This window comes from Dipodomys spectabilis, unplaced genomic scaffold, assembly GCF_019054845.1.
Source record: "Dipodomys spectabilis isolate Male_0828 unplaced genomic scaffold, ASM1905484v1 ptg000569l, whole genome shotgun sequence".
NCBI classification, from domain to species: Eukaryota; Metazoa; Chordata; class Mammalia; order Rodentia; family Heteromyidae; genus Dipodomys; species Dipodomys spectabilis.
This window is the reverse complement of record NW_024871246.1, coordinates 1,542,124-1,558,310: the sequence shown is the minus strand read 5'-3', so window position 1 is coordinate 1,558,310 and position 16,187 is coordinate 1,542,124. Positions and strand designations below refer to the sequence as shown.

The 16,187-nt window shown below is 35.4% G+C and overlaps 1 non-coding gene across 1 annotated transcript; it reads left to right on the top strand.

Annotated features, from left to right (window-relative positions):
- Positions 1 to 14,254: 14,254 nt before the first annotated feature.
- Positions 14,255 to 14,361, top strand: LOC122100205. The gene has a single exon (XR_006146131.1). It is a non-coding gene; the product is annotated as a U6 spliceosomal RNA (small nuclear RNA).
- Positions 14,362 to 16,187: the final 1,826 nt, after the last annotated feature.

Here is a 16,187-nt window from a genome sequence, read left to right as displayed (position 1 = left end):
TCACATCACATCCAGCATTTGTTGTTATTAGAGTTCTTGATTATAGCAATTTTAACTGCGGTGAGGTAGTATCACAATGTGGTTTTCAATTGCATTTCTTTTCTGGCGAGGGAGGTTGAGCATTTCTTTATGTGTCTATTGTCCATCCTTCTTTCCTATAAAGAGAAGTTTCTCTTTAAGTTTTTAGTCCACTTATTTATTGGCCAGTTGTTACTTTGAGGATTTGTTGTTGGGGGATTTAATTATTTGAGATTAAGTCTTTAGTCAACTTATTTATTGGCCAGTTGTTACTTTGAGGATTTGTTTTGGGGGGATTTAATTATTTGAGATCCAGGTATATTTTAGATATGAGACCTTGTCCGATGTATGGCTAGTGAAGTTCTTCTCCCAATCAGTGAGCTTTCTATTGATCTTGCTAGCTATATCCATTGCCAAGCAGAAGCTCTGCAATTTCATGCAATCCCATTTGTTCCACTTTTCTTTGATTTGTTGTATTTCTGGGTCTCTATTAAGAAAATATTGGTCTGTGCAAAGGAGACCTAGGGTTTCTCTAACGCCATCCTGTAATGTTTTCAAAGTGTCTGCTTTAACTCTGAGTTCTTTGATCCATTTGGAGTTGATTCTGGTTCAGGGTGATATATAAGGATCTAGCCTTAATTTTCTGTAAGTGATTAACCAATTTTGCCAGCCCCATTTACTGAACAGGCTGTCTTTCTTATATTCTTGTTGTTAGCACCCTTATTGAAGATTACAGTGCTATAGGTCTGTAGGTTCATTTCTGGGTTTTCAATTCTATTCCATCTATCCTGAGGTCTGTTCTTGGGTCAGGACCAAGCTGTTTTGATTACTATAGTTTTGTAGTAGAGTTCATAGTGTGATATTTATATTCCTCCAGCACTGTTCGTTCTGTTAAGGATTATTTTGCTATTTGGGGTGTTTATTATTACATATGAATTTTTGGATTGCCTCTTCTATTTCCTTGAAGAATGAGGTTGGAGTATTGATAGGTATCTCATTGAATTCGTAGATAGCCTAGGGAAGTATTTCCATTTTCATGATGTTGATGATTCCAATCCAGGAGCTTGGGAGGTTTTGCCACATTCTAATTTCTGTTTTGATTCCTTTTTAAAGTTTTTAAAGTTTTCATCATTGAGGTCCTTCACTCCTTTGGTTAAGTTAATTACTAGTTATTTTATTTTTTGTGGGGCTATTACAAATGGAGTTGCTTTCCTGGTTTCAGCCATGCTTTACTCATTGTTGGCATACAGAAAAGCCATTGATTTTTGAGGGTCAATTTTATACCCTGCTACTTTTCCAAAGATTAGAATCAGCATGAGTTATTTGGGAGTGGAGTCCGTGGGATTCTTTAAGGACAAGATCATGTCATCTGCAAAGGGGAGAGTTTTACTTCATCTTTCCCTATTTGGATCCCTTTTATGTTTGCGTCTTGTCTTATTGCTGTAGCTAGGCAATCTAATGTTAAAATGAAGACAAATGGAGAGAGTGGACATCCTTGTCTTATTCCTGAGTTAAGAGGAAATGGCTTTAGGTTTTCACCATTAAGTTTTATGCTGGCTGTAGGTTTGTAAGTTTGTCATATTCAGCCTTTATTGTATTGAGGAATGTTCCCTAGATTCCTAATTTTTCCAGAACCCTCATCACAAAGGGTTATTGAACCTTGTCAAATGCTTTTTCTGCAACTATTGAAATAACCATGTGGTTCTTATCCTTGCTGTTTGTGATGTGATGAATTATACCAGATTATTTGGTTATATTGAACCAACTTTGCATCCCTGAAATGAATCCTGTTTGATCATGGTGTATGATTTTTTTGGATGAATTGTTTAAGTCAATTGGCCAAAATTTTGTTGAGAAGTTTTGCATCAATACTCATCAAAAAAGAGAACAAAGAAATGGGTCTATAGTTCTCTTTGTTTTCATTTTTTTCTATTTCTTCCTTTTTTACATGATTTAATTGGTGTTCCGCTCATCCCCAGATATATACCTGCCATTGATTATTAGATCTTATGCCCATTGGGTACATACTTAATCCAGAAGTTTATCACTCAATTGACAACCTCAGGATTAACTTCTTTAATAGCAGTATTATATCTTTATACCTATATAATTTTCAAGTAACTAATTTTAGGAAATTTTATTTTTTAGTTTTTCATACCTCTTTCATATCTCTCCCCTCTTATCATTCTATCCTTTTCTTCTCTCAATATCACTTCCTTAAACTTATATAATTTTTACATGTTTAATTTTTAAATTTAAATTTTTGTTTTTCCATTTTTTCTTGTTTTTTTTGTTTGTTTTACCCACTCTCCTATCATTCTGTCCAATCCATTTCCCTCTCTGCGATTAGGATTTGGTTAAATTCACTCTTTTTTCCCTCTCCACATCCCTCTAATCCTATTTTTCAACACATTTCTCCTTAAACCTAAAAATTTCTGGTTTGCCAAATTTATCTTTGCTGTTTTTAGCCCATTAATCCACAGTTGTTTGATATTGAATAGATTGTATCTGATGAACTAGATTGTATCTGCAGCCATTTTGATTGTGCAACTACAGTACTTTGGTTGATGCTTGCCTTAAAATAGTGTTCTAGCACAAAATCGTGTTACTTTCATACAAAATGGGCAGAACAAGCCAGAAAAACACAAGAAAAAATGGCAGGTCCGGGTATCTCAAGTCACACTCATTACATCTGGTAACAGAACAATTCATGAATAATCCAGAGGAGAGTTTTTATAAAGATCTACAAATACTACTGGTGAACATGGTGAATGAAAACATTGAAAATCTGCAAAGGACTCAGTGTGAACATTATAAGGAGAAAGAGGAGGCAAAGCAAAGGTTAATAGAGGAATCTCATGAACGTGAGGAAGCTACTCAAAGATTGATATAGGACTTGAGTGAACAGGTTTAGAACAGTCAAAGAGAAATTAAGGAATTGTGTGAACAGGCTGAGAACACTCAAAGAGAAAGACAGGAATTGCATGAGGAGACTGAGAACAGTGAAAGTGAACTATAGAAATGTGTGAAGATGAGGAAGCTAATCAAAGAGTAATACAGGCATTGTGAGGGTGGGATGAAACTAGACAAAGATCAATAGAAGCATTCATGGAATCGATAAACAGACAGCTGAAGGAATTCACAGAGATTACAAATGGCAGGCTGAATGGAGCCCGACAGAAGGAATGGGAATCCAAGGAAACATAGCCAATCAACTAAGTGATTTTAGAATAAACTCTGAACACCAAATTAAGGAAGTAAAAAACTTTATACAAGATCTAAAACAAAGCTCCAACAATGAATTTGAAGCCATCAAAGCTGACCAATTAGAAGGAAAAGAAATAAAAACCAAAGTAGAAAGACTTGACAGTAGATACAATCTACTTGCAGAAGATACAATCACGGGCGTTGAAGACAGCCTAGATATTATAGTGAAAGAACATACAACTATCCAAGACAAATCCAAATAATATAACAGATCTATTCAACATTTGGAAGACACCATCAAAATGCCTAATCTGAGGATAATGGGTGTAGAGGAGCACATAGGGACAGAAGTTAATGGTTTAGGAAATTCATTTAACAGGATCCTAGCAGAGAACTTCCCAAAAATGCAAAAAGTTAGGCCTATTCAGGTACAAGAAGATTTTAGAACCACAAATAGACCAGACCATAACAGGACATGCCACCATGACATTAAAATCCGCAGAGGATCAATTCAGACCAAGGAAAAGATCCTTAAAGCTGTCAAGGAGAAAAGGTTAATCACCTATAAAGGGAAACCAATTAGAATCACCTCAGATTTCTCAGCAGAGACAATCAAAGCAAGAAGAGCCCGTAATGATTTATGCCATGCCCTAAAGATAAACAACTATCAACCAAGATACTGTACCCAGCTATACTCTCCTTCACAACTGAAGGTCAAATAATAATTTTCCATAGCAAAGAAAAGCTAAAATAATATATTTCCACCAAGCCAGCCCTACAAAAGATACTTAAAGATTTCCTCACATAGAAAACCAAGAAGACCACAATAAGAGCAAAGAAACCGCACAAAAGTGAGAATCCAAGAACCATAAGAACACATTTGCCTCAGCACCCAAGAAGTTGGATAACATGGCAGGAACTCCCAAAAACCTCTCAATCATATCTTTCAACATTAATGGGCTTAACTTTCCAATTAAGCAACATAGATTATCTAGTTGGATTACAAAGCAAGATTATTCTATCTGCTACCTTCAGGAGTCACACCATGCCTATAAAAACAAACATTTTGAAAGTGAAAGACTAGAACAAAATGGACCAAGCATTCTCATTGTGGTGATGTGGTATCACAATGTTGTTTTGATGTGCATTTCTTTTATGGCTAGGGAGGTTGAGCATTCCTTCATGTGTCTACTGGCCATCCTTCTTTCCTCTTCAGAGAAGTTTCTCTTTAAGTCTTTTGTCCACTTATTTATTGGCCAATTGTTTCTTTGAGGATTTGTTGGGGATTTAATTTTTTGAGTTCCAAGTATATTTTAGATATGAGACCCTTGTTCATTGTATGGATAGTAAATGTCTGCTCTCAGTCCGTGGGCTTTCTATTGATCTTGCTAGCTATAACCTTTGCAGAGAAGAAGCTCTGCAATTTCATGCAATCCAGTTTGTCCAACCTTTCATTGATTTGTTGTGTTTCTGGGTCTTTATTAAGAAAATTTCGACCTGTGCCAAGGAGACCTAGGATTTCTCCTATTCCATCCTGTAATATTTTCAGAGTATCTGCTTGACTCTGAGCTCTTTGATCCTTTTGGATTTGATTCTGGTCAGGGTGATATATAAGGATCTAGCTTTAGTTTTTTACAAGTGATTATCCAATTTTGCCACACCATTTCCTGAAGAGGCTGTCTTTCTTCCATTCTCTTTTTTTCTCTCCCTTTTTTATCAGAGATTAGATGGCTATAGGTCTGTGGGTTCATTTCTGGGTTTTCAATTCTATTCCATTGGTCCTGAGGTCTGTTCTTGTGCCAGTACCAAGCTGTTTTGATTACTGTAGCTTTTTAGGAGGGTTTATAATTCGGTATTGATATTCCTCCAGCACTTTTCTTTCTGTTTTTGATCATTTTTGCTATTTGGGGTCTTTAATTGTTCCATATGAATTTTTGGGTTTCCTCTACTATTTTCTTGAAGAATGAGATTGGAATATTGATAGGTTTCGCATTGAATTTGTAGATAGCCTTGGGGAGTATTGCCATTTTCACGAGGTTGATCTTTCCATTCAAAGAGCATGGGAGGTTTTCCCACTTTCTAATATCCGTTTTCATTTCCTTTTTCAGATTTTTAAAGTTTTCGTCATAGAGACCATTCACTTCTTTGGTTACTTTAATTCCTAAGCATTTTATTTTTTGTGGGGTTATTACAAATGGAGTTGCTTTCATGATTTCAGCCACACTTTTCTCATTGTTGGCATACAGAATATCCATTGATTTTTGAGGGTTAATTTTATATCCTGTTATTTTGCCAAGTTTTGAAGACGCTGGAGGGGATTTGAACAGAACGGAAAATTACTGCAATGTTTGTGGGAATGTAAACTTGTTCATCTACTTTGGAAAATGTTATGGAGATTCCTCAGAAGACTCCACATAGAGCTCTCCTGTGACCCAGCAATCCCACTTTTGGGCATTTAACCATATGATCACAAACAAGACCATACTAAAACTACCAGCACAACTATTTTTATTGCAGCATTATTTACCATAGCTAACATATGGAACCAACCCCGATTCTCCTCAGTAGATGAATGGATCAAGAAAATGTGGTGTACATACACAATGGAATTCTATGCCTCCATCCGAAAGAATGGCATTGACCCATTTGTTAGGAAATAGAATGACTTGGAAAAATTATATTAAGTGAAGTAAGCCAGGCCCAAAGAAATATAGGTCCCTTGCTTTCCCTTATTTGCAATACCTAGTATATATCTGAGACAAACAGAAACTGTCAGACAACTTGATGTTAGGTGAAATGAACCACATGTTAAGGATTCAATTTTTTTAATTTCCTGTGATTGTTTCTAAGATGTTTATAAGATGATTTCTTTGTTGCTTTGTATGTATCTCCCCCAGAGTATAAGCCCTGCTTTCACTGTATTTGGTGTTGATATATTTTGTGGAGGGAAACAGAAAAAAACAAACTGCTTAAATAGGCTTACAGGTGGACCCATTACAACTATAAGATTTACAAGACGTTATATTTATAAATGTACTTTACAACTTTGGTGGGGTGGGGGATGGACGGGTGGGGATGGGGTGGTAGGGGGCTGTAGGGATGGGGGTTTGGAAATGGGAAGGGATGTTATGGGGAAACAAAGGATGAGGCAACAATGCTTGATAAGAAATTTACTCACTATCTTGCATATGTAATTGTAAACCCTCTTATGATATTTTCATGATAAAACAAAACAAAACAAACAAACAAAAAATCTACCAAGCAAATGGCCCCCATAAACAGGTGGGAGTTACAATCCTAATATCTGAAAAAATTGACTTCAAATTAATATTAGTCACAAGAGATAAGAAAAGTTTATCATATACTAATTAAGGGATCTCTCCTTCAGGAGCATATTACAATTCTGAATATCTATTCGCAAACAACGGAGAACCCAAATTTATGCAAGAAACACTACTTTCTTGCAAAGATCACATAGATACAAAGACATTTAACACACTACTATCACCACTAGATTGATCAACTCTTCAAAAACTCAATAGAGAAACTGCACACCTAACCAACTGCATAGGTCAACTAATTTTAACAGACATCTACTGAGTATTTCAACCAGCAGCATCAGAATACATGTTTTACTCACCAGCACATGGAACATTTTCCAAAATAGACCAGATTTTAGGTAACAAATCAAACTTGTCTAAATTCAGAAATATTGAAGTAATACCTTGCATTCGTTTAGAACACAATGGAATAAAATTAGAACTCCACACCAAAAGCCACCAAAGAGAGTCCTGTAACACTTGGAGGCTGAACAACACACTGTTGAATCACCAGTGGGTCACGGAAGTGATGAGAAAGGAAATTAAAATGTTCATGATATTCAACAAAAATGAACACACAAATTACCAACTCCTCTGGGATACAGCAAAGGCAGTATTCAGAGGCAAGTTTATAGCTCTGAGTTCCTACATCAACAAATTGGAGATATCTGAAACCAACAATTTAATGAGACATCTGAACCACCTTGAAAAAGAGGAGCAAGATAAACGCCAATACAATAGATGGAAAGAAATCATTAAAATTACATCAGAATTGAAAAAAAAATAGAATCCAAATATGAAAACAGAAAGAATTAAACAAAAAGAATTGGTACTTTGAAAAATTAACAAATTTGACATACCCTTAGCAAATCTTATGAGAAAAAGAAGAGAATACAATAAAAAAATAAACTCAGAGATGAGAATGGAAACATAAATACAGAAACAACCAAGATTCAGAATATTATAAGGTAATACTTTTCAAATCTTTATACTAGTAAGTTAGAGAACCTGGCAGAAATGGACGTTTTCCTAGCAAATATCTTAATGCTGAAAGTAAACCAAGATGAGTTAAACCGTCTTAACAAGCCCATATCAAACATTGAAATAGAAACAGTAATAAGAGACTTCCCGTCTCAGAAAAGCCCAGAACCAGATGTATTTACAGAGGAATTCTACAAGACCTTCATGGCAGAGTTCACCCCAATACTCCTTCAACTCTTCAATGAAATTGAAGGAGAAAGTTCACTACCGAAATCATTCTATGGTTCCATCATAACCCTCATCCCCAAACCAGGCAGGGACTCATCAAAGAAAGAGAACTATAGACCCATTTCTTTGTTCTCTTTCTTTGATGAGTGTTGATGCAAAACTTCTCAACAAAATTTTGGCCAATTGACTTGAACAATTCATCCAAAAATCATACACCACGATCAAACAAGATTCACTTCAGGGATGCAAAGCAGGTTCAATATAACAAAGTAAATTGGTATAATTTATCGCATCATCAACAGCAAGGATAAGAACCACATGGTTATCTCAATAGTTGCAGAAAAATCATTTGACAAGGTCCAACACCCCTTTGTGATGAGGGTTCTGGAAAAATTAGGAATCCAGAGAGCATTCCTCAATACAATAAAGGCTGTATATGACAAAAACCTACAGCCAGCATAAAACTTAATGGTGAAAAACTAAAGCCATTTCCTCTTAACTCAGGAACAAGAAAAGCATGTCCACTCTCTCCACTTCAATTTAGTATTAGAATGACTAGATACAGCAACAAGAAAAGAGGCAAATATAAAAATGATCCAAATAGGGAAAGATGAAATAAAACTCTTTCTCTTTGCAGATGACATTAGCTTGTGTTTAATGAATACCCCAGTCTCCACTCCCAAGTGACTCAAGCTGATTCTAAACTTTGGCAAAGTAACATGGTATAAAATTAACCCTCAAAAATCAATGGCTTTTCTCTATGCCAACAATGATAAAAGTGTGGCTGAAATCAGGAAAGCAACTCCATTTCTAATAGCCCCACAACAATAAAATACCTAGGAATTATCTTAATTTCTCTGTGATGAAAACTTTAAAAACTTGAAAAAGGAAATCAAAACATAAATTCGAAAGTGGAAAAATCTCCCATATTCCTGGATTGGAAGGATCTACATCGTGAAAATGGCAATACTTCCCAAGGTTATCTACTAATTCAATGCAATGCCTACCGATATTCCTACCAGATGCTTCAAGGAACAAATAAAGGACCCAAATAGCAAAAACAATCCTTAACAGAAAGAACAGTGCTGGAGGAATATCAATACCAAACTTTAAACTCTACTACAAAGCTATCATAATCAAAACAGCTTGGTACGGGCACAAGAACAGACCTCAGGACCAATGGAATAGAATTGAAAGGCCAGCAATGAATCCACAGACCTATAACACTGTAATCTTCAATAAAGAAGCTAAAAACTATAAAGGAAGAAAGACAGCCTCTTCAGTAAATGGTGCTTGCAAAATTGGTAAATTACTTGTAGAAAACGAAATCTAGATCCTTATATATCATCCTGCACCAGAATCATCTCCAAATTGATCAAATACCTCGGAGTCAAAGCAGACACTCTGAAAACTTTAAAGAATGGAGTAAGAGAAACCCTAGGTCTCCTTTTCACAGACCAATATTTTCTTTAAAGGGACCCAGAAACAGAACAAATCAAAGAAAGGATGGACAAATGGGATTGCATTAAATAGCAGAACTTCTGCATGGCAAACACATAGCTAGCAAGATCAATAGAAAGCCCATGGATTGGGAGATCTTCACTAGCCATACAAAGAACAAGGGCCTCATATCTAAAGTATACCTGGATCTCAAAAAAATTAAATCCCCCAACAACAAATCCTCAAAGAAACAACTTCCCAATAAATAAGTGGACTAAAGACTTAAATAGAAACTTCTGTGAATTGGAAAGAAGGATGGCCAGTAGACACATGAAGAAACGCTCAACCTCCTTAGCCAGAAAAGAAATGCAAATCAAAACCACATTGTGATACCTCCTCACCCCAGATAAAATGTCTATAATCAATATCTCTAATAACAACAGATGCTGGAAGGGATGAGGACAGAAGGGAACCTTACTGCGTTGTTGGTGGGAGTGTAAACTTGTTCAGCCACTTTGGAAATTAGTATGGATTTTTCTCAAAGACTTTACATAGAGCTCTCCAATGACCCAGCCATCAGACTTTTAGGCATTTACCCAAAAGATCACAAACAAAACCATAGTAAAGCTACCATCATAACTATGTTTATTGCAGCATTATTTACCATAGCTAAGATATTGAACCAAACAAGATGCCCCTCAGTAGATGAATGGATCAAGAAAATGTGGTCTATATACCCAATGGAATTCTATGCCTCCATCAGAAAGAATGACATTGCCACATTTGTTAGGAAATAGAAAGAATTGGAAAAAGTATATTAGGTGAAGTAATCCAGGCCCAAAGAAACATAGTTCCCTTGGTTTCCCTTACTTGCAATCCCTAGTGTATGTCTGAGACAAGCGGAAATGTTCAGATATATTAATGTTTAACTAAATGTACCCCAGAGAAAGGATTCAAATGTTTTTCTTTCTTATGATTGTTTCTAACATAGTTATAAGATGATTTCTTTCTTGCTTTGTATGTCCCTTCCACAAGGTATAACCCTGCTTTCACTGTATTTTATGTTGGTATTATTTGTGGAGGGGAAGGGAAAAAACAAATGTGGACCCATTGATGTACAAGATTTATGTCGAAAAACGAACTTTACAACTTTGTCTAGGGGGGATTAAAGGGGAGGGGGAGTGGGGGGATGATATGGGAAGGGATGGGAAGGGGAAACAAAGGAGGAGGCAAAAAAGCTTGATGAGAAATATACTCATTTCCTTGCACATGTAATTGGACCCACTGCTTACGATATTTTCACAATAAAAAATTATCTGAAAAAATTGTATGAATTGATAGTGCATATGATTTTATTTTTCATTACAAACATAGAATGTAGTAAAAGTTTTCATTGCAGTTACACTGTACTAGGTTGTGGGCAGATTCTAATGTAAATAATATACTGTGTTCATGTAGAGAATTTGAGCATCAAAAATTTTAATATGCCTGTGGTCCTAAAACCAATACCTTACTGATATTGTTTGACAAATACAACTTCCTATAAGTACAGAAATTTTCCTTGTATCTTTTTAATAAATATTTTATTGTAAATGTCCTGTGCAAAAGGTTTACAGTTACATAAATAAGGTAATGAGTACATTTCTTACTGAACATTTTTACCCCCTCCTTGGTTTTTCCCATAACATCCCTTCCCTCCACACCCCCTCAACCATTCCCTCCACCCCCCCCATCTGATAGAGTGTCTTGTACATCTCATTGTTACAATGGGTCAACCTGTATCCTTTCCTTGTATCTTCAATGAAGAAATGCTGGCTTGATTTATGCTGCTTCTACTTGTGTAGATACAACTAAAATCACTCGCTAAGTCCAAGAGCACATAAATCATATGCACATCATTTTTTCATTTTGTTATAATTGTGTTCTATACATTTATTGACAGGTTACAAATTATTCTCAAATTTTAATGCATTAAAATACTTTATTTTTTTCTTATTTTCTTAGCTAGGAAATCAGCAAGACCTCAGTATGTATTCCTCACATAGGACTTTTCAAATGGGTTGGTGAAATGTTGAGCTGAGCTCCCATCTTCTGAGGACTCACTCTTCTGCTTAGGAATTGATGCTGGCTGTTGGAAAAGAGCTCAAGGAAGAATGTCATTTAAAGCCTTATAACTTTATTCTGTACCAGGGTATTTTCCTGCTACTTTGGTTGTTGAGAGTGTCTACAAGAACAAGCATTCCCTAGGGAGCACGGAGATGCCATATGAGGTTTACTTACTGAGATTTCCGAGTGACTTGCTATCACTTGTACTGCATTTTGCAAATCGAATCTGTCAAAACCGTTTTAAGAGTTAAGAGGAGTGGTAAAAGAACTTTTAGAGATAAATTCTTCTTCAACATATTTGGTTCCAAGCATTCTGTCTAAGGCATATTCAACAACTAGTGAAACTTGTGTTGTCTGTAGCTATGTGTCTTTTTCTATGTGTGCATGTATACATGTGTATATGTATGTGTGTATTTTTGTGTCTAGTAACATGCATGTCTACATATATAAGGGCATATACACACATATATTCATTTACAAATAAATATACATATATAAATATATGTGCATATATATATATATATATATATATATATATATCAGTTGTTCAGGGATTTAATCTATAGTTCCCAGCATATTGCCATTCTCCCAAAGTGTACATGATAAACTGCTCTGAGGATCTTTGTTGTATGATAGGCATCTTTTGTACTCACTTCCCGCATTAACCTTGTTTTTCATCCCTGAATAACTTCGGTCTACTTTCCATAGGTTAGCATTGTTTTCATTATATGTATTCACTGATAATAAAAGAAAAAGTCTGTAAAAGAAAAAGAACTTTTAGGTCAGAGGTTAAAAGTATCCTATCGTCTCAATGATTCCTATGGGATAAAATTTGTAATAGTAGTAAAAGTGAAAAGGAATTCCTAGATCTGTTGTTTTGCCATTTAAAATAGAATAGAATAACATCACTCACTGTTATAACTCTTAAAGAATGCAAGGGTAACTGATGGTCTCTATCATGTTTCCACAACACCAGTGGATTCTGAAGGATAATAGTAGACCAGCAGAAATTCTAAGTACCAGACATGGAGCATGAAAGAAAAAGAGGGGAAATAAGAGAGTGAAAGAGAAAGAGAAATATCACAATACTGAAAGTGCATAACAGATAAACAAGAGGTGTATGAGAATATTCATACTGCTATCTTTAGACTCTACATCTACATTTGGAAGTATTTGATGTATGATAAGCCATCAACATGAAATATAACGTTATTTTGATAAAAATAAAAATGACTCCGAAGAAAATATAAATGCACAAACAATCTTCACAGAAGCAAACTCTCAGAAATATTTCATCACTTTGAAAAGGATAAAGTGGCTGAAGTTAGTATAACTTTAGAAATATGACAATTCACAAAGACATAAAAAGATATTGATATATTTCATTATATAACCCAAAGAAGAAAGCAAATATTGTTTAGATGATTTTTTTAAAACATAGTCTCTCAGGTACTGGGAAGGTGGCTCAGTGGTAGAGTGCCTGCCTTGCATGCATGAAGCCCTGGGTTTGATTCCTCAGCATGACATAAGCAGAAAAAGATGGAAGTGTGTTCTGGCTCAAGTGGTAGTGCTAGCCCGGAGCTGAGGGAGAGCACCTAGGACCCAGAGTTCAAGCCCCATGACCAGAAAAATCAAAATATAAAACAAAACAAAACACAGTCTCTCACTTTTGTGGCCTCAACTCTGTAATACCAATGCTTCAGCCTAGGGCTAAGATTTTAGGTGTGGGTATTTATCAACACTCCTGATTCAGACTCTACTTAATCATTTTTAAAATTAATATTTTGTTCTTAATTTTCCTCTTTGTAAATTCATATGCCCTATAAAAAATGGTTTGGCCATCCCAGTAACCTTCTCAAAGTACCTCATATTGATGACTTTCAAAAAGTTGTATTATATTACTAGGAAAACAATGCTACAAATAAGGAAAACCAATAACAAAATATTAATGATTAAAATAAAACTAAAATAATTATCAGTGTTTTCAGTATTTGAAGGGTACTAACTATCAGATTTTACTATTTTCTCATATTCCTGTACATTTAAAATGGGCTAAGATTATGATATTCAAAAAGAGGTTTTTAGGTTATGAGTAATCTTTAAAGTTACCCACTAAGATTACTATTTATGGCTCATCTAATCATTTGTATATGGATTATATCATCATTTGTTCCTCCCTAACATATAAAATAAGGAAGCCAGGGGCTGGGAAGGTAGCTCAGTGGTAGAGCGCTTGCCTTGAATGCATGAGGCCCTGGGTTTGATTCCTCAGCACCACATAAGCAAAAAGAAAAAAGCCGGAAGTGGCGCTGTGGCTCAAGTGGTAGAGCGCTAGCCTTGAGCTGAAGAGCTGAGGGAGAGTGCCCAGGCCCATAGTTCAGGCTCTGCGACTGGACCCCCAAAAAATTAAAAAACATAAAATAAAATAAGGAAGCCTTATAGTTTTAACAGAAACTGTGTAGTTAACAAAGTCTTAATTCTTTATTCTGCTCCTTTACACAAAGACTTGGCAACTTCTCATTAGTAATGTTTCTATAAACTCTGAAATATACATACATAGTAGCATATGTCTGTTAACATAAATCTTAAATACTTTATCGAACAGTTTTATTACCTGCCAAACAGTCCTAGTTTTAGCATATATAAGCAAATTCCCAAAATTAAATATATTTAAACCATTAAAACTTTTAACAAAACTTAACACTTGCTGCAGTGTTCATTATCACAGGTGCCTTGTATAGAATAATTGAATTCCTCCACCTACACATCTCTTGAACAATAAATATCTGGAATTATTTTGTTTTTGACATGTCATTCTTGACTTTATTCTTAAATGTGTGCTTATGTAAGAAGTACATGGCTCTAAAATTTCATGAAAATTGTTTTAAACTTACTTTTTGTTGAATTGTCTAGTTTAAGAAAATCAATTACACTTTATGTATAAAACATGTTCTATGCTCTATTCAGCATCACGTACTCTAACATTAGAATGATACAGAGAAGATTTGAATGGCCCCTGCGCAAGTATGACAGGCAAATTCCTGTACCATTCCATACTTTTACAAGAACAGATGCTGGAGTGTATGTGACCACAAGGGAACTGTACTGCACTCTTGGTGGGAGTGTAAACTTGTTCAACCACTTTGGAAAGTAGTATGGAGGTTCCTCAAAAGACTCCACATAGAACTCCCCTATGACACAGCAATCCCACTTTTGGGCATTTACCCAAAAGATCACAAACAAGACGGTACTAAAACTACCAGCACAATTATATTTATTGCAGTATTGTTTAAGATAGCTAAGCTATAAGACCAACCCCGATGCCCCTCATCAGATAAATAGATCAAGAAAATGTACTATTTATACCACTGAAATTCTATGCCTCCATAAGAAAGAATGGCATTGCCCAATTTGTTAGAAAACGGAAAGACTTGGAAAAAGAAATTGTTAAGTGAAGTAAGCCAAGTCCAAAGAAACATAGGTCCCAGAGTTTCCCTAATTTTTAATAGCTAATATATGTCTGGGATGAGCAGAAAAGGACAAAATCTATACACATATGACCAGATAAGATGTTGTTAAGGGAAATCAATCCCCAAATAGGAACACAAGTGTTTTTTTTTCTTTATTGCTAGTGTTCTAACGTACTTATAACAGGCTATGTGATTTTTTTGTTTCTTTATATGTTCCTCCCCCATGCTATAACCCCTGTTTTCACTGTATTTGAATTTGGTGTGCCCACCTCTTGTATATAAGCTCCTGTAATTTGGGGAGGGGAAGGAAAAAAACAAAATGCTTAAATATGGATTCAGGTTGACCCATTGTAACAATGAGATGCACAAGACACTATGTTGAAAACTGAACTTTACAATTTAGGCAGGGGAACGGGGGAGGGGAGTGTACTTGTAGAGGTTGGCGGGAAGGGACGGTAGAGGGAAAATAAAGGAGGAAGTAACAATGCTTATTAGGAAATGTACTCATTACTTGCTCATGTAAATGTGACCTCTCTGTACAGTATTTTTAAAATAAAAAACATGAAAATGTTCTGAGATGAAATAGTTTATTTCTTTTATTTTACTCTGATAATATGGTTAACAAAGAAATTAATGCAAAACACTGATATAAAGGCATTTTGAATGTATGTGTGTGTGCAAGTGCACGTGTTCTCATGCACTTGCATGTATGTTGGTGTGCTCACAGTTTGAAAAAAGGGCTTAAAAGTCTTGCTAGGCCTTTCCTCTCTAGATTGATGAGCTACTATATGAGCTACATCTCCATTCCTGGCCCTTTGCTAGCTCATTGAAATATTGAAAAATAATCTCATGAATGTATTTTGCCCTGATTGGCTTCCACTGTTATCCACAGATCTCTGGCTCCTGAGTAAATATGCCGAGTAGTTAGGATTACAGTTGTGACCAACCAGCACAAGGCTTTCAGAATAATTTTAAAAGTAGAAGAAAGTTTACTTCACGGGGGCCTCTTTTATCATCTCCTACTTTTAAAGCATTTTGGAGTTATTATTTGTGAATTTTTTTCGTTTTTTGGATTCTTAAGAAATTAAGTGATGATATTTAAAGTTTAGTACTTTGTAAAATGGATCCTGGAAAAATGGGACAGAATATATTTGTCTCTTTTATAAGCTCAGCTCTGTGCATGATAACCCAATGTCACCAACACTGTGTTGAAGACAAAATGTAACAGAAAACAATCACCTTGGGCAATAATTGCTATGGTATTATTTCTTGGACAATATGAACATTTAATAGAGTGTAAGAGAATGGAGAGATTTTACCTACCTTTTGTGTATTGCTGAAAGACTTTTGGAAACTGACTCATTTCCTTCCTCACAGTGTGTGTTTGGGCCATGCACTTACTGCCTTTACTTACAAT